A 22,786-nucleotide genomic window follows, 5' to 3' on the forward strand; every position below is an offset into this window, starting at 1 on the left:
AAAGAGGAACAGAAGAAACATTTTAAAGAAAACCATGGCAAACACCTGGTATGGGATGATTAGGGGTGTGGTATCATGTATTTTACGAGCTCACAACCAGGACAGGTTGGCTTTAGTTTGAACTGTATATTTCTAGTGGGAGTTAAGACAGCCAGAAATCCCTCCTCCTCCTCTTGCCCTTGAACATACTCCCTTACAGCTGGATACCCTGGTCTGGAGACAATGTACATGCATAGCAGAAGATAGGAACTGACTCTAAGCGATTGTCCTAACCAGGAACCCTGCAGTTAAAAAAAAATTTTTTTTTTAATATTTTATTTTATTTTTGATACAGGGAGAGACAGAGCATGAGAGGGGGAGGGGCAGAGAGAGAAGGAGACACAGAACTGGAAGCAGGCTCCAGGCTCTGAGCTAGCTGTCAGCACAGAGCCTGATGTGGGGCTTGAACCCACGAACGTGAGATCTGACCTGAGCCGAAGTCGGAGGCTTAACCGACTGAGCCACTCAGGCACCCCAGGAACCCTGCAGTTTTGAGAGACAAAAGAGCCTGGCTGACAGTGGAGTTTGGTTCCTCGCCATTCCATGTTCCCAGTGCCTGGAAGCATTCCTCCCTAACCCCATTCTCAGACCAGAAGTCCAAAGGAGCTTCAGAAATGCACAGTGGGCCACTCAGGCTGACAGAAGTCATTAGGCCCTATGCAGAACGATAGAGGCAAACACCAGGTCACCCAAGGTAAACCGTGTTGCTTCTCCTGGGAAGTAGCAGACCCAACTCAAGCACCTGGCACATCAACACCTATATTATAGTATATGCTCCACCCCAACAACCTTAAAGTGAGCTTGAATCCATGGCTCCTAGGACTGGTCTCCCTTGGCCTGGGGCAAAGGCTTAGGGTCTGACATACATGGGTCTTAAGGCATCCAAATTTTGGTCCATCCTACTTACTGCCAGCAGACAGCAGGTGGAAACAAGCTTGGCTGCTTTTGCTCTAAACCAGAATCATTGTGGGATGGCTTAAGGTACCCTATTCTCAACTAGGAACAAAACTCAAAAGTCTTCTGCAAGAATGTAAGGAAAATCTGAAGCTGCAGCAGCTGAATGGGGCAGAGTCTGCAATAAGGACCACTAAAAGAAACCCTTCTTTCCCCAACTCTCTAGCCCCTGGAGTGTACTTACAGAAGAGTGCACAAGAACCAGCCATGGTAGCACCCATCTACTTAATTCTATTTGTTCCTTAGCCACTTTCAGGGCTTATCGATCAGATCACGAGTTCCTCATATCTTCACCAGCCTGACTGTTTTAAGACACATTTTCCCATCCAATAGAAATATATATATAAACTTGCACTGAAATACAGAACTCTGTGCATATAACTGCACCAATGGAACACACACACACACCATCAGAAACTGCAGCAGAACCATAGAGAGAGCTACAGAGATAGACATGTGCCTGCAAGGAGGGGACCAATGGACACAGAGGCACAAAGGACATGCCCCCAGACCTATCACCTACACTTTGCATGAGTAGAACTACCCTCCAGGATATACTCATTTTCTTTACATAAAACAGTAAGTTCGAAAAGCTTATGGATAGTTAGGGGAAATGTAACCAGCGTCAGAAAGGGTGACCAAGTGTTATAATCCATGGGGAAAGTACCTTAAATTTCTGTGCACTGTGACACTAGGGAGGGGAGAGGTAGAAGAGAAATCAGGAGGAAACTTCGGGAAAACTCATATGAAACACAGGAATAAACGGGTTGGGACCCCATGTTATAGGAAAGATATTCACAGTGGAACCTTTCTCTCTAGGCTGGGGTGCAAAGCTCAAACCACCAGCTGGGAGCAGCTAGTGAGAAACTGGTAAGCCATGAGGATGTCATTTAGGACAAAGGAAGAAATGCCCCAAATCCCAAGGAAACCTTTGCTACAATAAGAAGGGCTACAGACCCAGCCTGCAGGATTATAGCTTAGATACACTGTGACAAGGGCAGATGAAAAAGTGCGATAGAGGACATTCATAGAAGACCGTGATGCAAGTCAAGTTTGGGGAGCAATGGGAAGTGATCCCCAGGGAAAGCCTCCCAGGCAAGGCTATACTTTACAGGAAGAACATAAAATTGGGTGAGGACCCACCCTGTCGTTCTCCTTCATACAGACGATTCAGACAACCTTCCACACAAAGGACAGATAAGGGATAAGTGACATTACTCCCTGTCAGTAGTCTGAGCCTGGTGTTTCCTGTAGCTCTCCAGCCACAGAGAGCTGTCTGGCTAGAAAATTATGGGGAAGCAGGCCGGACCTGCTTATGTGGACCAGAAGAAACGTGATGGGGGAATGGTGACCTGGGATTGACTTTTTTTTCCTTTTAAGTAATCTCTACACCTGGCTGGCTCAGTCAGTTAACTTCCAACTCTTGATCTCGCCTCAGGTCGTGAGCTCACAGTTTGTCAGTTTGAGCCCCATATTAGGCTTAACACTGATGGCATGGAGCCTGCTTTGGATTCTGTCACTCCCTCTCTCTGCCCCTTCCCTCACTTATGTTCTCTCTCCCTCTCCCTCTCCAAATAAATAAATAAACTTAAAAAAAAAAAAAGTCAGATGCTCCACCAACTGAGCCACCCACGCGCCCTTCTGGGGTTAACTCTTAATCCTACCCAAGCATACAAACACTGTTACACAAACAATGGCTAAAACACCAAAACAGGTAATCAGTAGGAGCTCAGCATGCCCCACATCCACAGTTCTTCCCTGATACCCAACCATGTACCATGTCTTTTCATCTGGACTTGAAGAATGACCCACACTGTGCTCATTCCCAGTGCCCAAACAACAGTACCGTCAGCATCTTGCCAAGTATCCATGGTAGGCTAGGCCCTGTACTCCGTTGACCCCTCCTTCCACTACCCATGACCCAGATCTGTCTCCAAGAAGTGGTGTAATTAGGACTCATGCTGTACTGAGCATAGAATCCACACAAATCTTGCTGGACCACAGAGAGCCATCTTCCGGCCATGCTCCTAACCTGGTGATTCTCAGCGGTAAAGCTTCAGACACACAGGGCAGCCTACCATCAGAATTTGAAAGTGCTAAGAGAGTCTTCTATGAAGACTACTGCCAGGGAGAAGCACTGTTCTGACCAGCTAAACCTGCCTGATTTGACCTCACAATCTGTCCTATTCCTCCTGCGGCTCCTACCCAATACACATTTACACACATCCCACAACACACATATCCCATGTATGGCGACATCAACACATGCTGTGGCTGGGGAGGAAGAAGATGTAAAAAGCCTAGAAAAATCCAATCTAGAGTAACTGTCCTACAAGGTGACTGCTGTCTCTCAGAACAGTTTCTCCAAGTTCTGTCCACGTGCATCATGGTCACCCGTGCTGGCTTAAAATGCACATTCCTGATCTCTTTTCAGATTAGTTTAAGAACCCCTGATTTGGGCTGCTCAGCCCATATACATCTATGACCTGCCTGCAAGTCTCCAGCACCTAGGGCCCAACTGTGCCACACCAGGGGCTCCCACCAGAGGCCTAACATCACCTCAGAATTGTTTTCTTCATTATCCTGCCATCACCCCCACCTCCAACATCTGGGAAATCTGTGTCTTCTGCCAACAGGCTGTTCTTGAACAGGAGAAAAGAAACATCAATCACTCACCCACTTGGCTGGGTGTCTCCCTGCTTTTTCCTCTGCTGGGGAAACCACCTCCCTTCTTCTGAAGCTGGCATCCACTTCCAGAGATGCTGAAACCAGAACTCCCTCTCCCCCACCCCAACCCTAAGCAGTTCAGTCCAACACGGCAATGGTTTGATTTCCGTCCGGGTAGGCTTTTTATCCTCCACTGGAGCCACCCAGCCTCCCCCAACATCACCCAGAGCCAAATCTCCTACTTGAAGATCTTCCGAGTTACTAATCCACAGCCTCCAGCTACCCAGCAAGCAAGGAAAGCCCAGACTACTAAAAGTTCTTCCAGATGGAGGCCCAAGGTCCAGTTTAATGGCACTGCCTCTGGAGGCATAGGGCTGGTCTGTGTCACCACAGATGCTGCGGATGCTCCTTCTAGGAACCTTCCTCTCTATGAGGCTCATGTTGATCTGTGAGTTCTCTTTCAGGAGCAAATTTCAAAGACAGACATTTATCCAATTCTGCCTAACTGGGGTGCCACTGAGAAATTCTTAAACACTACATCTCCCCAACACTCTTTCTGGAAGAACAAGGCTCTGGGTGCCTTTGTTTCCCTTATACTTACCTATCTTTTTAGGCCTAGAGCACTTCTTCATTTTTCTGGGACTATTACTGAATAGCCTTTTAACGAGGGAGAACTGGTTCATCTCAACTACAGCTCAGCTGATCACAAGGCATAGGGCAGACAAAACATATATAGGCACAAACCATCTCAGAGTCCCTCCTTCCCATGTTTCTTCCAATCTCTTCTGGCACCAGCTTTGTGACAACATAGTTGGCTGTCCTCTCTGTAGCTTTCATTTTCCCTGCTAGTACTTTCTCAGTCTTCACTGCCCAGAGAAGTGTACAGGCCATTGGCCTGGAGCCTTGGATTTGGTTTTTCGCCTATACCCTTGTCCCTTTGTGCTCCAGCTACCCTTGAAAGAGCTACTCAAACACTGAGTGTGGTAGCAGTTAAATCCCTTTCTTGGGGGGCAGTAAGGTAGGAGGGAAGTGGGTTCTAGCTGGGGGTGGCTGGTGAGTACTGATGCAGCAAGCTGTTGACGGTGCCCTCTCGTGCCACTCCCCAGCAGAGCTCCGCCTGACACCCGGCATGCCCATGTGTGCCGCCCCCTCCCTCTCTGCCGCCAAGTGGCGGTCGTGAGCATTGTTTGGCGGTGTTGGGTTTGCCGCAGTGCCAGGATCTGAGACACTGTTCACGTGCCAGTGCAGCACTGCCAAGCGTGGCGGCATCTAGTTGGTTGGGTGCCAAGCAGTAGGACCCAGATGGTGATAGAGAGATGAAAGAGGGGCGGAGTGGAGGGAGGGGGAGGAGAGGAAGGGACCAGGGAGAAAATCAGATACCTCACTTGTTAGAGTGGAAAGTCCAAATGGGATCTACAGAAAGGTGCCCTTCCCATTCTAGATCCCAGCTCAGCAAGCAAGCCCTCCCCCCACTCCCACCACGCTCGCACAGTGACATACACAGACCAGGCAAGAGGATTTGGCCATCTTCAGCAGGAAACTGGCTGGGGGCCAGACAGGACTGCCAGCGCTCTCCGTCCTTCTTCCTTGGGGTCTTGGCAATGGCGCGCTTCCTCCTTTGTGTCCTCAAGCCTCTCTCCGTCTGTTGCTCCACTCCCCATGCCTATGAGGGTACAGGAAGGAGGTCCTGGCAGAAAAACGTCTGTTCTCCCAAACAACTCACACACACACACACACCCAACATCTCACCTCCTTTCTTATTCCTGGCACAGCAACCTTCTCAACCAGACTGGCAAGAGGCACTGTTACCCTCCTGCATTCCACACAATGCCAGAGCCTGTGCCACGCTCCTTGGACAGTGCCAGCACCCATTGCCTCACGCCCACATCCCTGTGCTTTTCACAAAGGGCCAGACTGCCAGCCCTGAGGCGCTCCCCCAGGAAGCAGTGGCACAATCCCTCCTCCTGGCTCTTAGACACTTTCTTGGCACTTCCCTGGCTACTCTTTCCATCACTTTACTTTCCCAGACTAGAAAAGGACTAACTACCTCATAGTCCAACCGTTCCTTAGAGCTGAGCTCCAGAGGGACAGACACGTCATTAACATGCCTCTGCCCCTCCTCTCTGCCTCCTGGGACCCCTGTTCCCACTGCCCCAGCTCAGGGCACCAGCCTGATGGGTACGATGCCAATGGCTCCCAGGTACCAAGTCTCCCTCTCAGAGCACCAGGACTCCTGCCGCTGCCCCCTCCCCATTCGCTTCCTCCCATCTCCGCGGGCACAAGGATGGCAGCTGCAGTGCCAATGCCTGTAAGCCGGCAGCATGAAGCAACTCATGCACCCTCTTCTGCCCTCCCAGGCCTCAAACCTCTGCCCTCCCTTCGCTTTATCCCCATCCTTCTGGTTGGACACTAGATTGGCAACCGCAGTGCCAACCCCCACCCATGCCCAGGAGGCTCACATACAGCACGCGCTTATGCGTACATGTACATGCGCGCGCGCGCACACACACACACACACACACACACACACACACACACACACACACACCCGGCCCCATGAGTGCCAGGCAGCGGTGGCAGACACACAGCAATGCAAAGTGATGGGTATACCCGAGGAGGCAGCCAGATTCGGCACCTGATCCAGCACCCGTTTGGGATTGGGTGGGTAGGTGGGTGGGCAGGCGGGCGGAGGGGTGATGGAGGCAGACGATAGCCCTAGGTTGGCAGCCGATAGAGCTGGGAGAATGGAGGGAACAGATGCTCTTTGCCCAGCCTCCCTCCCTCTCTCTGAGATCAGTGCCAAGCTGGGGGGATGGGGAGGGGAGGATGGGGGAAGGGTGGCATTTGGAAAGCTGGCGGTAGGTGGGGGGGAGCTGGGTCCGCCCAGGCTGGGCAGTGCCGGCAGTGGCTGCCGCCTCTCCACTCTGCCATCTGTCTCGCTTCTCTCCCCACCCCCTTTCTCTCTTTCTCTCTCCCTCCTTCACCCACAGCAAACCAAAAAAAACAGGGTCCTCATTCTGCCCACCCCCAACCTCTGCCCCTCTCCTCCTTCCCACAACTCACCACACCATACCACCACCAAGCCATCTGTGCTCTCTCTTCCTGGCTCGGCCACCTTCTTTCACTCGCCTTCGCCCTCATACCAAAACGGGTGCGATGTTTTAAAAATATATATACATATATATTTTAAAAAGCAACTTAAAAAAAATTTTTTTTCTTTGGGAATGCCCTGTCCTTCTGAGTCTTGGTCCTCGGTGCCAATATTTATGGCAAGCAGAGGGAGGGGACCCTGTCCTCAGCTGGTGCCCATGAATCCCATGCCAGGGAGGAGGGGTGGCTGGGGTGGGGTGGGGGTGGGGTGGGGTATCGGGAGAGCTCTCTTCTCTCTGCGCCTGTGGTGGTTTCCTTTTTTTTTTTTTTTCTCCTCTTCCACTTCCGGAGCAGATTCAAATAGATCTAGAGCCTTCCCCACCCCCAGTTCCCAGGGCCCCTGTGCCCTTCTCTCCCTGCTTTTGATTTTATTCCTCTATCACCCTTTCCTTTTTTTGGTGTGTGTGTGTGTGTGTGTACACGTGTGTGTGCGTGTTTGCATCCATGACGGTGGGCACTGTGCCAGCCACTACACAACCATCTGCGATGCCTTCTGCAGCTTCCGCGCTTTCTCCTTGCCACCTCCAGCCCCCAGCTCCCCTGCACCCCAGCTCTCCACCCCCCAATCATTAATTAGCTACTGAATTAATTAAATCGTGAATGCTAATTAACATTCCTACAGGGCAGGCTGCCAGGCTGGGAGGGCAGAGGAGGGGTGAAGAGGGGATTGGGAGGTTGGGTTGGGGGGAAGAGGAAAAAGACCCAGTCTGCTTAGAAGAGCAGGGGGAAGATGAAAAGAACCCAAAGGAAGGATGAAGGAAAAAGAGGGCAGAGTGATGAGACATGAACATGGAATATGGGGTGTAAAAACTGAGTCCAAGAGAGAGCAGCCCCCTTTTCCTGCCAAAATAAGACAGAGCCAATTGCTCTCATCAAGCTTACCTCCCATCCAGGAAGTATAATTCCTAAAGTGAGGGGCTCCAGCAGCTTTCTTCCTGTCTCTTATAGAAAATTAACCCCAAACCAGAAAATCAACAGCTACTACCTGTCAGCCACAGTGATCCTCAGACCAAGTCACCAAGAGGAAGCTCTGGGCTCAGAGGAGCCCCTGTTGACTTGTCTGTCTCTCTCTGTCTCTCTCTCTCTCAGATATTAAGGTAAAAGGGGCAATCGGCGAGCATCTGCTGCAGGGAGGCATGGGGGACTGATATGGGGAACTGTGAGGGGTGTCAATTCAATAGGAATTCAATAGCAATTAGCAAAATCATTGGCACTGCCTGCAAGGCTGTGCTAGGGAGACTGTGACAAAAGACTGCCTGCCTTTGGGACTCCAGGGTAGGAAGAGTGGAAACACTCCTTCCCATCCTGAAGGTCAAGAATTTGGGGAAAAGTGAGTAAGGACCATCTAAGTTGGAGTTGCTGCTGTTATTAAAGAGAGATGCCAGTATAGGGAAACTTCTTTCTAGGGGTGCTCTATGAAACACTAATCTGATGGGCTGCTCCTTAGAAAAGTAGATCCCATGATCAAACTTGTTTGGGAAATTCTGTTTATTCCCCCTTTAAGAGATTCAAAATGTATATTGGTTTGTTGATGCTCTGAGAAGTCCTGCAAAAAAGAAAATGTTAAATGTGTTTAACTCAGATACTCAAACTCATTGGGCCATGGAACCCTCATTTTATATTTTCTAATTTAATTAATTCTTTCACACAGAAGCAGTGCTCCACTTTGAGGAAAACTCTATCAAGTAATCAGGCATGGCTCTTGCCTGGAAGCTGGCAGACAGACAAGCTGGTCCCAGGTCAGCTGAATCCCAACAGTCCACATAAAAGAAAGAGCACCTAGGCTCTGGTCTTCTGAATGTAATACACCAGCTCATGATGGAGAAGCCTTAACAATCTTTAGCACCACAGACTTATACTTTCAGAGCTGGAAAGAGACCTTAGCAACCATTCCTTAATTTTACAGAAGCAAAAGACTCAGAAAGGTGAAGTGATTTGCCCAAGATCACAGAGCCACTAGGTGACAGCACTGACAGGACCAGAATTTCCTGACCTTTAGAATAGGCGAGGACTTAAAACTCCAGGACTAGGCCAACATGGGATTTATCAGTTACAAATGCTCTTAAAGAGTTTCACCCAGATTCCTTCCCTCTGCTGACTAAGGCGCGGGCCTAGTCTTTCCCCCCACTGCCCACTCTCTTTACCCCCACCTTTGGAACCCTGCATCATTTCCCTGCCTCTGGAGAGTCTAACCTATCTTTCTGCAGAAGTGGGGATGGGGGCAGGAGTTTGTGTTTTACAAAAGCTCCCAAGTGCTCCTGATACCCTGGATTCAGATCTTGTCTTCTAGGGTGCCCTGTCCCTGCTCCTCCCTGCCCCCTCCCCTCTATCCTATATACTATTGCTTTCAACCCAAAGATTCTACTCCCTCACAACCTTTACCTTATCCGGTCAAGAAACCCCAACTGCCTTCTGAGACATCTCCTACTGTATTCTTAGCAACCTTCCTTTTGCCTCTCCTTCCTACTTTGGCATCTGGAGTCCCTGAGGTCACTTAACCTCTTCACCAGAGTCTTTAAGAGGGTGGGCTGTCTTTTAAGCTACAGGGACACATGACTCATTAGTGAGGAGACCCTGGAGCCAGCTTCAGAGACCTGCCAGGACCCACAGCCTCCTTGAGATTCTGAACATCCACCCTCCTGCTATAGTATGAGCCCCTCTTTTCTTAAGGGAACTGGAAACAATAGAGAAAGGTGGAGTCCAGCTTATTTCAAGTGTTTAAGAACATTACTAAATTGTTTTTGCTTCTAGGTCCTATTATGTGAAATGCATCCCACTTCACACCTGCCCTCCCAGTATGTAACCTGCACCCCCAACCCTGGCCCCAACCACTTCTCAAGACTGATGAGTCTCTTCATAAGATAACTCACCACCCCTATTTTAAAGAGAGAATAGCTGTGAAATGCAAGTTTGATCTGCTAAAGAGATTTACATCCAAATATCCAGGAATGGGGCACCTGGGTGGCACATGCACTCTCTCTCAAAATACATGAATAAACATTAAAAAAATATATATCCAGGAATGATGAGGTCCTTTCTTTGGAGCTCTAAAAGTCTATGAACACACCTGCTGACTCCATCTCCTCCCTTTCCATGTTTCTGACAAGATAGCCCTTTGGTGCTGACAGAGCCACTTGAGTGTGACCCACTGTCCCCCTGCTAGCTACATCTCCAGCTGAGGAACCATCTAATTCAGGGAGGGCAAAGTAGAGTCAATTACCCAACGAGAAAGCTAGAGGTAAACCTAGATGTTCTCATAGGACACATTTTTTAAAGAAAGCATTTTGGGGCTGCTTTTATTGGGTGGCATCTTTGTTAAATTACCCCCTTAGTGGTCAGTGACAGAGGCCAAAGTCTAGCTCTCCAGGGTCAAGGATTTCAACCCGGTTCACTTTCCCTTTTGGAACCTGTTTTACCTAACACCCAGGCACCAAGCCACTGTCAGTAGCAGAAGCTCTCCAGAGCTGTGATATATATGATGATTATTCTATTATCAAATAACATTGCCAAGCCTGGCCGGCTCCCTACAATGGTAGCGGCAGAGGTGAGCTACAAAATTCAATACCGATAAACTGTATATTGTCTTCTAGAACCATCACTCTGCTTGACAGCCTCTCTCTAAACTTCCCACCATTAGCAGCAAAGAAGAGGGAGATATGGTTGGTGATGGCCCTATGTGTAAAGGCATCTAGGTGGAGGACGCAAAATGGGACGGGGAATACCCATTAGGTCTTTCACCTCTGTTCTTTCTCTTTCTTCTTTGGCTCTTCCATTCTTTGGAAACTTGCTGGAGGCAAGCATTATTCCTGCCCAAGCCACAGATAGGGAAGATGAAGTTATCAATCATAATTTAATACCAGCACCAAGGACTGAAGAGGAGCCCTGGGTTTCCTCTACCTCCATTAGGTTAAGTTCCTAATTTTCTGTCATCTGGATGTCTCTCAAGGCCAACTATATTTCCTTCAACAGTAATAGTAATAAAAAAAAATAATAGCAACCAACATTTACTTAGCACTTCCTTATATCGGGCACTATATTAACTCATCTAATTGAACAACTGTGTGAGACAGACTAATTTTTACACCCATTTACAGATGGAGAAGCTGAGGCAAGGAGACGTTATTGACAGGAGTTGCTGGAATTCCAATCAGGCAGTCTGGGCTCTAGAGCCCATTCTCCTAACTGCCTTGCTCACCCACTGGTTCTGGGCCTAGAAATGGGGTAGGAGCTGCTCTAAGTGACAGATTCAAGACTAGGACTAAGTCTCCTGAATCCCAGGACAGTGCTGTGACTCGAGTTCTTCATCACCAAACCAAGAGCAGAAAAGTCCATGGGGTTTACACATACTTGCAGAGAAACTTTAAGTCTCCCTAGCTAAGTTGATTCCCTGATATCTTATTCTAGAAGTTTTGAGCCTGGGATACTTTTAGTCCAGTGGTCTCACATTTACTATTTCATTATCATTCAACTAATGAACACAAGGAACTATAAGCAGATTGCTGTTACACAGCGTGAAGTATAAGGCAAAGATACGCAGAAGGCAGAGCAGAAAGCGCCTTCATTTACATATACCACAACTGCATATGGAAATGTTACCCTGAAGGCTATCACAGCAATGGAAGGATTTAAGCAGGGGAATGAAGGTAAGAACTGAGCTTCAGAGAGATTATTTTGGAGGCTAACTGGAGGCCAGATTTGAATGGGCCAGAGGCAGGGATAACAGGAGGCTGTGGCTGGTTGAGGTCAGAGATGACTAAAAACTGAACAGAAATAGTGGTAATAGAAGAGTTAATATCGGTTTTCCTTAACTGGTGGTATATAGGGGTGAGTGAAGAAAAAAAAAATCCCAAAAGATGCTCAGGTCCCATGCTTGGCAATCAAGAAGAGAACGGAACTACCTACTAGGAGAGTGAATAAAAGTAGATTTGATGGGGAAAATATGGACATGATTTTACAAATTAAGCTAAAAGTACAACTCTAAAGTTAGAAGTCTAGCTAAAGTTTGTTTAGATCATCCAGGCAGACACACCCATCAAGCAGATTTTAAGTTTTTGTTTGTTTTTTAAGATTTATTTTTAATTGGTCTCCACACTCAACGTGGGGCTTGAACTCACAACCCCAAGATCAAGAGTTGTGGACTCTACCAGAACTGAGCCAGCCAGGTGCCCCATCAAGCAGATTTTGAATAGAGGAGCTGGAAGCTCCAGAGAGAAATCTGAGCTGAAGACAGAGTTTTGGAATTAACAGGAAATCGGTGGAGTTGAAACCTTGGGAATGAGTACTACCACCCAGGGAGAAAATGCTCAGTGAGAAGTAAGGAAGAGGCAGACTCTTAAGATATCCTAACACACAATAGGTAGAGGAGGTGCCTGCACCAAAAGAGACCAAGGAACAGAGTGATACATAGAACAGAGTGATTCTGTGTGTCACAGAAGCCAAGAGAGAAGAGTTTCAAGAAGAAGAAGAAGAAGAGGTCAACGGGTCAAATGTTGAGACCCGCTGTGTTTGGACAAAGCTAAGATCCTGGGACCACCCTAATCGATGCCATGCAGGCTGCTGACACGGAAAACACTGCTTAGGACTGCTGTGTTTCACAATCCCCACAGAATTAACAACAAAAAAATTACTTTTCACCTTAAAGTTCAGTAGAGAATCATGCTAGGACAAGCAGCACTGAACTATGGAGCAGCCAAAGTGGGGTTACTTGGAAGTCTCTTGAGGGTGAAGACCAACATCTAAGGTAGGAGCCCATGCAGCAGACCCAGGACCCTGAAAACATTGCAGACCCTCTGAAGACAAATCCCTGAGCCTCGTTCCCTCATCTATAAAATGGTCCCAGTGGTTGTGAAGGCTAAATGAGCCAATTTTCCTGATGAAAACATCTTCCACTATAGCTGGCTCTTAGGAGTCACCTAATAAATGCTAACAGAAATTTCCTTCCTTCCTTCCTTTATAGGCTTTCAAGACTTTTAAAGCTGCAATCTTATACAATTCTTAAAACCTAGAGCTTTAAGAAGTATAGAGCCTGACCAAAAGTCACCCAGAAAATTAGCTGCAAAGCTGAGACTGGAACCCAGGGCTGCTAAGGCTTAGTCCAGGGTTTTGTCATCTATGGCACACAAACACCCAGAATCCTTTCATAAGTACATAATTCCTCTTTCATTAATCATTACATCTTGCATAAACCTCAAGCTTTAATACAGTAGTCTTGTTCCTAACTGGACAAGCCTTTAGAAGAATTCACTCTAAGGAAGCTGAGCCCCCAGGAGCCTCTTGGCCTCCACCAGTATGACAGAACCCAGGAGCAAGGACAAGAGCAAAAGAACCCCAGAGCCCTATTTCTCAGATCTCTTTTTCCAAACATTACCTACTACTAGCTTTACTCTCTTTTTTTTTTTAATTTTTTTAATGTTTTTTTTATTAATTTTTGATACAGGAGAGACAGAGCATGAGAGGGGGAGGGCCAGGGAGAGAAGGAGACACAGAACTGGAAGCAGGCTCCAGGCTCTGAGCTAGCCGTCAGCACAGAGCCTGACGCGGGGCTCGAATCCACGAATGTGAGATCTGACCTGAGCCGAAGTCGGAGGCTTAACCGACTGAGCCACCCAGGCACCCCTACTAGCTTTACTCTTGACCTAGAAGCTGAACCCAGCTAAGCAGACCTCCAAGATCCATTTACTTGGCAGAAACCATCCTCAGCCAGAAGATAGAGCTGATGGCTCAAATATCCAGGGCCGACTTTAATCACTACACCTCCTACCTCTGCTTCTGAAATGCCAGCCTAAAATCTACCCTCAGGCAATGTCCAGCAGGGAAGCCATCTCTGCATGTATGATACATTGATATATGTAATATATATTATATAATATATACAAAGTATGTGCCTAGTGACACTAGGGAGAAAGAAAAATAAGGCAGGAAAGGGAGCTGGGATGTGTACAGAGGGAGGACCAAGGGGCAATTTTAAATACAGAAAAAGTGACATTTGAGCAAAGATCTCTTTCTCTGAAACAAAGATCAGCTCAAAACATAATCTGCAAGTAATTTAGCCTTTCTAGAACTTGCTACTTCCATCTATAGAGCAGGGATATTTTAGAGGATGAGTGTTTCTCAGTAGGTTGCTTTTGAGGATAGGAACACATTGTCCTTTAAGTTCTGTTTCATATATATATGAAATATTCTGTTTGGAAATACTCTGTTTCATATATAGTAGCCCCCCATCCCTTTATCTATACGGCATATATTCCAAGAACCCCAGTGGATGCCTGAAGCCACAGACAGTACCAAACTCTACACATACTATGTTTTTTTCCTATACATACACACCTATGATAAAGTCTATCAATTAGGCACAGTAAGAAATGAATAACTGATAATAATATAGAACAATTATAACAGTAAACTGTAATCAAAGTTATGTGAATGTGGTCTCTCTTACCCTTCTTCTTCTCGTGATGACCTGAGATGATAAGACACCTACTGACGAGATGAAGTAGAGAGGTGAATGACACAGACTTTGTGATGCAGTGTTAGGCTACTACTAACCTGATGGTACATCAGGAGAAGGATCATCTTGCTTCTGGACTGCAGGTGACTGCGTGTAGCTGAAACCTCAGTAAATGATAAAGGGGTACGACTATATTAATGTAGGGTAGATATAATTCCCCATACGTAGCAACTGCAAGGCAGATTTCCCCAGATTCACCCAGCTGGCAATGGCAGAAGTGGGAGTGGAAGCCAGGCCTTCTGACTCATGGTCCAAGATACTTGCCTCTACCCCAAGTGGCCTGGACTGAAGCCATAAGCATGTCACATCTCATGATGGGACAAAGGTTTCCCAATGGCACAGCCACATTAATGATGGCATCTGCATTTTGTTCACCATTTCCCTCAAGGACCCTAAAGCACTACAGGCACATTTAAGAGCTGAGAGAGTTCTCTGTTCTCACATGATGCAACACACTTCACCAAGGCCCTCAGAAGTGGTTTTCCTTTCTATGACAAATCTTATCGAGGGCTTTGTTAAGTACCTAGCTCCAAGCAAGGAGCTACAGAATATCTATTAAAAAAAAAAAAAAAAAGATGGAATTACAGGAATTACAGGTAGCTCGGTTCCTGCCATTAAGTTGTTTTAATAGTAAGTACTGAATCACTTATCCTTCCTCCTGTTTAGGCCATGCAACCTTTGCCATAAATCTCGACTATGGGCTTTTGGGATCAGGAAAGAAGTCTACATGCCTGATTCCCATACCCTCCTTGCACATGGTAGGTGCTCAAGAAAGTTATAATTGATCTAGTTCTAGGTAAGAAAACTAAGACTTCAACATACATCTTATTATTCCCCAGAGTTCTTGCCACTCTGCCACACCAGAACTGGATGAAAGTATGTGAAGATCATCCCCACCCCTGGGTGTGACTCAACAATGCTATCAGGGCTTGTGCTCCACCAAAAAAAATTCCTCTCAGACACAGGCTATGCTTGTTCCAACAGAAATTCCCCCCGAAGAGTTCTGCCTCTACCACAGCATCAGCTTTCCACATAATTCTGATTCTACAGACAACTCAAGTGCAGGCCTCCCACCACTACCACGCAGGCCTGGACTGAGGCTCTGCAATCTCCCCCAGCATGTTTAATGGATCTGCCCAGCTGACCTTACATAGGATCCTACACAAGAGGTCTGCTCCAGAGCACACCCAATGTCATAACGACTATTCGAATATGCCCGACTCCCTTCCCAACTGAATTCTTCCATAAGAGGGAGTTTGTATCTTACACCAGAACCTAGCGCAGTGCCTACTACAAAAAGCAGAGTTCAGAGAGAGTCAGTGTATGCCTGGCAAATGCTACCTGTTATAGGTACCACGCTGCCCAAATTGTTCATGCCGGAAGTCACGTAAAGCCTTCTGTACATAGACATGCTTCTCTTACCTCTGTTAAGGCATTATGTTATCTGGGAAGGATGCTATGAGAAATCACACTAATTACCAAAGATCCGCTGGTTTCATTTATTTACTGTTTCCTAACAGAAATAAAGCCTTTTGGGAACGAGAGTAGGAAGATATAAAATATTGAGAAATGCAGATAAAGGTCCACAGCACAGGGTACCACGGTGAAGACAGACCTGGCAGCCATCCTAGTCAGCACAGGATACAGCAGTCCCTGACAGAAGCTCAGAAAGGAGAGTGGGTTAAGTGCTGCCAACTCTATCCATCCAGGGCAATGTCTGCACAGAATTCAGCAATAGGAGAGCCAAGGATTCCCACACACTCGCATCTTTGTGCTGACACCAGACTCTTAGCCTTGGACCTTCCAGTTTCACCTCCTCCTCCCTTCTTCCCTCTGCAGATAGCAGAAACATCCCAAAGGCCAACCAGCCATTTTCCTCTCAGCAGCTCCCCGTGAGGAGGAAACAGAGTTGGCCAATAGGATACTGGCTCAGATCAGCCTCGTCCACTTGCAAGTCTTGGCCAACCAGAGCCTGCAAGCACAGTAGGCAGTAAGGGGGAGGGAGTGGAGGAGCTCAAAGTACATTTCTCACTGCTTCCAGCTAGAGCTGGGTCCAGGATCACTGGTTTTCCGTCAGCTCGGTAAGACGCTTTGATAAGCTGGTCAATTAAATTTATCCAGCAGAACACTTCCTCCTATCTTGCACCTCTGTAGAGTTCCTGCCCCAATTATCACTCAACAAACAAAGAAGGACAAAGAAGGAGGGAACAGCATGTTTTTTCATTAAAGAAAGAAAGAATGAAAAAAGACTGCATGGTGGGGTGTTAGAAACTGGGCCACAAGTTAAAAAATCTAAATCCAGGGCCTGACTCTGCTACTCAGAAGCTCTGTGACTTTGGGCTGTCCATCTCCTTCCCTGAGCCCATTTCCTCATGTAAATGATGGTGCTGGCCCTAGGATAACCACATGTACTTCCATATGCAAGGTACAACAGTAAAGGCTTTATACTTGTTTCTACTCCTCAAAATAAATAAATAAATAAACCCCATACAAAGTAGCTCTTTTCTTTATTTTTTGCAAACAGTAACTGAGGCTCAGAGAGCGTAGGTGACTTGCTAAAAGCTATACAGCTAAGAAATGGTTGACTTTCAAGGTCAGTTTTTTTCAGATCCTCAAACCCACTAAAACCATATGCCATTATTAAACAATCTCCAAACTCCCTTTTAGCATGAGCCATGAAATTTCTTGAATGATCCCCTCCTTCACTGTCAGTCTTTTTCTTTCTTCATCAGTTGATAGCATCAAGATCTGGAAGCTAAATTGCCCAACTGGCACTTTCTATAGCCACAGAGGCAAACGCTTCAAATAATTCAAGGATCCTAGATCCCCAGGGTTGGAATAGACCTCTTAGCCTTCCACATATTTGCTCTTCCATTACTCACAGAAGAAAAATCAAGGAAGGTCTTAAGGAATAGAAAGAAGGCTTCTTAAATTCACATACCTCCTTTATTTTTCCTCTAATAAGTATTAAGACAACTGAACTTGTTAATGTAGCAACCTTTATTTCTTCCCATTGAATTTTAGTATTGTTTTTTCTTTGTTGTTTATTCCCATGTTTGTGATCCAAAAGTCAGTAAGGCTTGAAGCTGCCTGTGCTCCTTCTCATTAGGGCAGGCCTTTTCACTCTGGGCCCTGGACAGCACTGCCTTATAATCATGAGGCCTCCTGATGAACTGATGATGCTCCCACCCCTTTAATGCTTCCACTCAAGGTACCCAGATTCACACATTCTAAAAAGACTACAACAGGAAGAAATAATTGCTGCTAAACAAAGAAAGTGTTAAAACAGAGATTAAACAATATGTTAAAACAAAGCATTATGGAATTCTTCAACTTGCCTCTTTCTGTGCCAATAGGTAATTGAAAATCATTCTAGCTATAAGCAGGGTTATGCCTAAACTATTCTAGGCATATTAATGACTGCAAAAGGGAGATGCAGACAGGCATGAGGACGTTCCAGAAGAGATACAGGTTTAGACAATTAGATTCTTAAAAAAAAAAAGTCTATGTGTCTCAGAGAACAGGCCCAGTACAGAGGTCAGAGATAATAGGCAAAAAGTTACCCTAGAGTTTAATCAAAAGAGATCTGTCAATATTTGGCTTGTTCTGCAAGAGACCATCCAGAAGAAGCAATTAACATAAAGCAAATTCAGGGGAAGAGCTGCAGTGTGTCCTGTACTGGCAAGGGAAATGCCGCTCTCAGACACTGCTGGTGGACAGATAGACTTGCTTAGCCTTTCTGGAGGGCAACTTCAGTCTCCATTAACATTTAAAACTTCTAGCCAGCTTTGAGAAAAATAACTCAATATTCTTCACAATAGCAGTGTTTAAGATAATTTCCATCATTAGCAAAATGGCTAGGTAAACTACAGATACTATCTAGCAATTAAAAAATTGAGGAAGCTATTCAAAGACCTAGAAAGACTTTCAAGATATATTAAGTAAAAAAGCATGTTACAAAACCCTATGTATAGTGTACTACCATTTGTGTAAAAATAAGATAACTACAAAACTCAAAAAAACATATATTTTTTGTACATAAATGCATGGAAAAGGGCACAGATACATATGACTCTGGTAACAGTGGTTAAAAGAATTGGGAGAGTGAGATCAAGTGAGTTCCCCTCACCTGTACTATCTGAATTTTTCATTTTAGAAATTTAACACTGTATAGTGAATGACAAAAAACAAAAGAAAGAAAAGAAAGAAAAAGCACCTAAAAATAAAATATAAATACCAGCTTTATATTTGGAACTAAAGATATTCAAGATAAGTTTTAGTGAAAAAAGCAAGTTACCAAACACCAGGAAGAGTATCATCTAATGACGGGGTAGGAGGGGCAGGTGAATGAACACCAGAGGAAGAGATCTCAGTTTAAATCTTCATTCTGCCACTTAATGGTCCCTTGATCCTGGGCTCACTACCTAACCTTTCCAAAGCCTTGGTTTAAGGAACAGCTAGTTCATGGGGTGCTATAAGGTTTAAGTGAGAACGTTTAAAGTACTTTCTAAAAGCCTGGCACAGACAAGCACTCCATAAATGGTAGCCATTATTTGTATTAATAATAATAAATTCCGTATCAAAACTTGGATCCCTGAGATCATTTCAAAGAGAATCTTTATGACACTTGATTATGATTTAGCCTTAGCATTAATCATTATTATTTTTTAAATTACTAATTCTCTGAGTTTCAGTCATTAATTTTGGAGTTGGAAAGGATCCCAGGAGTTCATCTGACTCGGTGGTTCCCATATAAGGCTGCACAGCAGAATTAGCTAGAAAGCTATTAGCGGTGGGGGGTGGGGGGGGGATAAATGAGGACACACATTCCAAGGCTCCTTTTCAGACTAGATTAAAATTTCTGGGAGGTGGGACTGAATGAGTTCTATTTTTTTTTTAATAAACTCTCCATATCTATACATATACATATACATGCATAGAATACCTGTGAGGAGGGAAATGAAGGACAAAGGGGGTAGAAAATTTCATATGTTCCTTTATGGAGGGTCTGAATTTTTTACCTAAATCAAAAAATCACTTTTAAAAATTAAATAATAATAAGCTTCCCTAGGTGAATCAAATGCAGTCAATTGACAAACCAGAATGGAGGTCTTTCGTCTTTGCCCCAGAAATTCCACTTCAGAAAAGTGCAAGATTTACACATAAAGATGTGGATGTCCATCATAGAAGCAAAAAACAGTAACCCTAAATGTCCAACAATAAGAAATGGTTTTACAAATTATGGTATATCCATGATATAATATTACATGCTAATGAAGTATCTTTTCACTTGTTTTTTAAAATATGACACATTAAGTGGACAAAATAGGATGTAAATGTGTACAAATGGCTTAATCATAATTTTGGAGTGGGAAAACGATGGGAAATGTCTACAAAAAAGTAAAAGGAAATACAGTACATAGAAAAACAAACAAGCCTATGCCCTGCCCTGCCCCCACCCAAAAACCACAAGCCTGTGCCCTGTTTTCCACACTTCACTGCCTCTCCTCAGGCCGCCCCCTCTTTAGGAACTGCCTTCAAATCCCACTGAGGAGCATAAGCACTTTTACCCTGTCAAGTAACTTACCTTACTCGTCACATAATTATCTTACTCATTGTCACACTTAAAAAAAATTTTTTCTTTAATGTCTTTATTTTGAGAGAGAGACAGACAGAATGAGCGGGGGAGCGGCAGAAAGAGAGGGAGACACAGAATCTGAAGCAGGCTCCAGGCTCTGAGCTGTCAGCACAGAGCTCGACCCCACAGATTGTGAGATCATGACCTGAGCCAAAGCTGGATGCTTAACCAACTGAGCTACCCAGGCGCAACGCCCCCCCCAGCCCCGTCACACTTTTTTTAACTTTAAAAAATAAGAGGTCTCAGGGTGCCTGGGTGGCTCAGGTCATGATCTCATGGTTCATGAGTTCAAGCCCCGCGTCGGGCTCTGTGCTGACAGCTCAGAGCCTGGAGTCTGCTTCAGATTCTGTCTCCCTCTCTGTCTGCCGCTCCCCAGCTTGTGCTCTGTCTCTCTTTCTAAAAAATAAACATTAAAATTAAAAATAAATAAATAAGAAGTCCCTTCAGAGGAAAATATTTGCCACAGTTAGGAATGTCACACACTCTAACGCAACTGTTAAACTTCGCTACGTGGCTGTATGTTAACACATGTGCTGAAGAGCTACAAACACATAAGGCTTTAGGCTAGTGCTACGTGCACCCCAGCCTACAGACCTGGTTTCTCAAGGAGCTACTGTCTCTGTAGACAGATAAGACACAAATATAAGAAGGAGTAAATAAGCATATAAGAGGACACAAAAGCAGCACACGCAACAGGTGCTATAGAAACACACACACATTTACACATATACACAGTGAGTTACTGTACTTTATTGTAGTACATCTTTTCCTCTAAGCCAAAATATAAATTCCTTAGATGTAATAGTTTTACATAAACCTAATGCCTAGTGTGTCTAGCAGATAGTGGGTACCTAAAGTTTTAAAAATTAATGATACTTTATGCTCTGCATGCACAGCCCGTATACAAATGTTTTTGAATGAATTAATTACTGCTGCCTAATGGTGAGGAATGCCGCCTAAGTGAACCATGGTTAGGGGTATAGACAACACAGCACTTGCTCTGGCATATTTCAGACTCAAAATGGTTGGGAACTATTTTTCTAACCTGCTGGACTCCTCCCAGACTTCAGTCCCTGGCAGGGGGCTAAACGGGGGAGTTTAGATCTGTACTGAATATAGTTTTCTTTATTCTTGAGAGGAAAAAAGCAATGACAAGCAAACTGTCCCTATTTTTCTCAGGTTGGGCCACAGTAGTGACCATAATGAAATACCTAGTGCCAGACCTACCTTTGTCAATCCACACCAGCCTCCCTTTTGTCTTCTGTGTAACTCCAGGCATTCTCCTGTCCTCTACTCCTTGGTCAAGGACAGAAGCCATGCTAGCCATAAGGCACTCATCTTTCTGAAGTCCTCGCTAGGAATTAGTGCTCTAAACCTCCCAGTGAAGTCATTATCTGATTTGAAGAGAAGGCTCACCCCTAAAAAGTTGATAGGACAACAGAGAGCAAATTCAAAGTCCACCTGGAATGCAATAAGGAAAGGGAACTGAGAATCCTGAATATTCCCATCCTGGATTTTCGTGATTCTCCAGAACAGATACACACTTAGGGATTAACATCTATAAACCTAGAAAAAACCTTTGAAGTTCATCATCTTCTCTGGCTTTGGGCAAACTTTAACCATTCTAGACAGATCACTGATCTCCCAGAGTTCCTTCCGTAGAGTATGCCACTGCCTTGAAAGGAGGAAGTTCTCCTTCATTTCTAACCTAAAGTACTCTTATTAAAATTGAGATTTATTTCTTTCGAAGGCATTCAAGGCAGCAAATTAGCATCCTCTGTATCATTATTTCTCAGGCTATTCATGCATGCTAATGTTTGAGACCCTAAGCTCTACCTTCTAACCTTCAGAGGCTTCAAGACACATACATTTCTCCCATGTTAATTATTCTAATTATTTTCCTTTTTAATAGGTTCCACTCTCCATGATTTCCTTTCTCTGTCTCTTCATATCTCTCTCGGGTTTCTATTAGATTCTTCCTCATCTACCCTTTCTCCCTTTTCCCCCTACCTCCCACCTGCAAATCTCCTATCCTAGATGGGCACAAGTCTTGCTTTACTACCCCTGCTTTTCTGACCTGGCATTCTTCCCTGTAGGAATGTTAATTAGCATGTGGAATTTAATTAATTCAGTAGCTAATTAAAAATGGGAGAGGAAGAGTGGAAGAGGAGGAGGGCGGGAGAGACAGAGCCCGCCTCAGTGCAGAAGGCACCGGAGATGGTTCTGGGTTGGCTGGCACCATGCCACCGCCCTCCAACCCCCCCCCCCAATAGCACGCTTAGCGAGGGGGGAGGGGCAAGAGCGAGGGGCACAGACTGGCAGAGCCTCCAGACAGATTCATTCAGTCCTGCTGCTGCTTTGTGCTGGGGAGAGACAGAAAGAGGGAGAAAACAAGAAAAGAGGAGAAACACGGTCAGACCCCTACTCGGGAAGAGCAAAAGAAGAGGGCATCGGATCCAGTGACTCCTCTTCAACAATGGATGAAGCAAAGAGGAGAGACTGTTCAGAGCCAGCATCTTGGGGTTCCCTGGCTCCTAAGGACCACTAAGGACAAGATGGGAAAAAATAGCCACTAATTCTCTGGAGAAAAAGGCACAGCTTACTCTGACAACCAGGGACCCATTCTGCAGCCCTTCTTCCCATACCAGGCTGTTCCTCAGAACGTACAGGCAATGAGGAAGACAGATAAATGAAAGATGGTGGCGGGGGGTGAGAGGGGGAAGGGTGGAGGTAGTAGGCACAGATGGGTGACAGGGAGTAAGTGAACAAGGAGATTTAAAGGAAGAAGAATGAAGAGTGTACATGAGGAGGGAAGAGAGAAGTGGGAGAAG

At 45.5% G+C, this 22,786-nt stretch overlaps 2 long non-coding RNA genes across 8 annotated transcripts in view; one reads left to right on the plus strand and one right to left on the minus strand.

The window, feature by feature from the left end:
- LOC115302826 overlaps positions 1-6,986 on the minus strand; it is a 19,417-nt gene extending 12,431 nt beyond the window's left edge. For 4 of the 7 annotated variants that reach the window (XR_003913653.1, XR_003913655.1, XR_003913652.1 and 1 more), the window contains exon 1: positions 5,161-6,091. This is a non-coding gene — a long non-coding RNA (uncharacterized LOC115302826). Of the gene's footprint in view, positions 1-5,160; positions 6,092-6,723 lie in introns of those variants that run through there. The other 3 variants (XR_003913657.1, XR_003913656.1, XR_003913654.1) reach the window with 3 other exon arrangements.
- On the plus strand, positions 6,224-9,759 carry LOC115302828. The gene is made up of 3 exons (XR_003913658.1): positions 6,224-6,321; positions 7,759-7,907; positions 8,462-9,759. It is a non-coding gene; the product is annotated as an uncharacterized LOC115302828 (long non-coding RNA).
- The last annotated feature ends 13,027 nt before the right edge of the window (positions 9,760-22,786 follow it).

Source organism: Suricata suricatta, chromosome 9 (genome assembly GCF_006229205.1).
Source record: "Suricata suricatta isolate VVHF042 chromosome 9, meerkat_22Aug2017_6uvM2_HiC, whole genome shotgun sequence".
Classification (NCBI taxonomy): Eukaryota; Metazoa; Chordata; class Mammalia; order Carnivora; family Herpestidae; genus Suricata; species Suricata suricatta.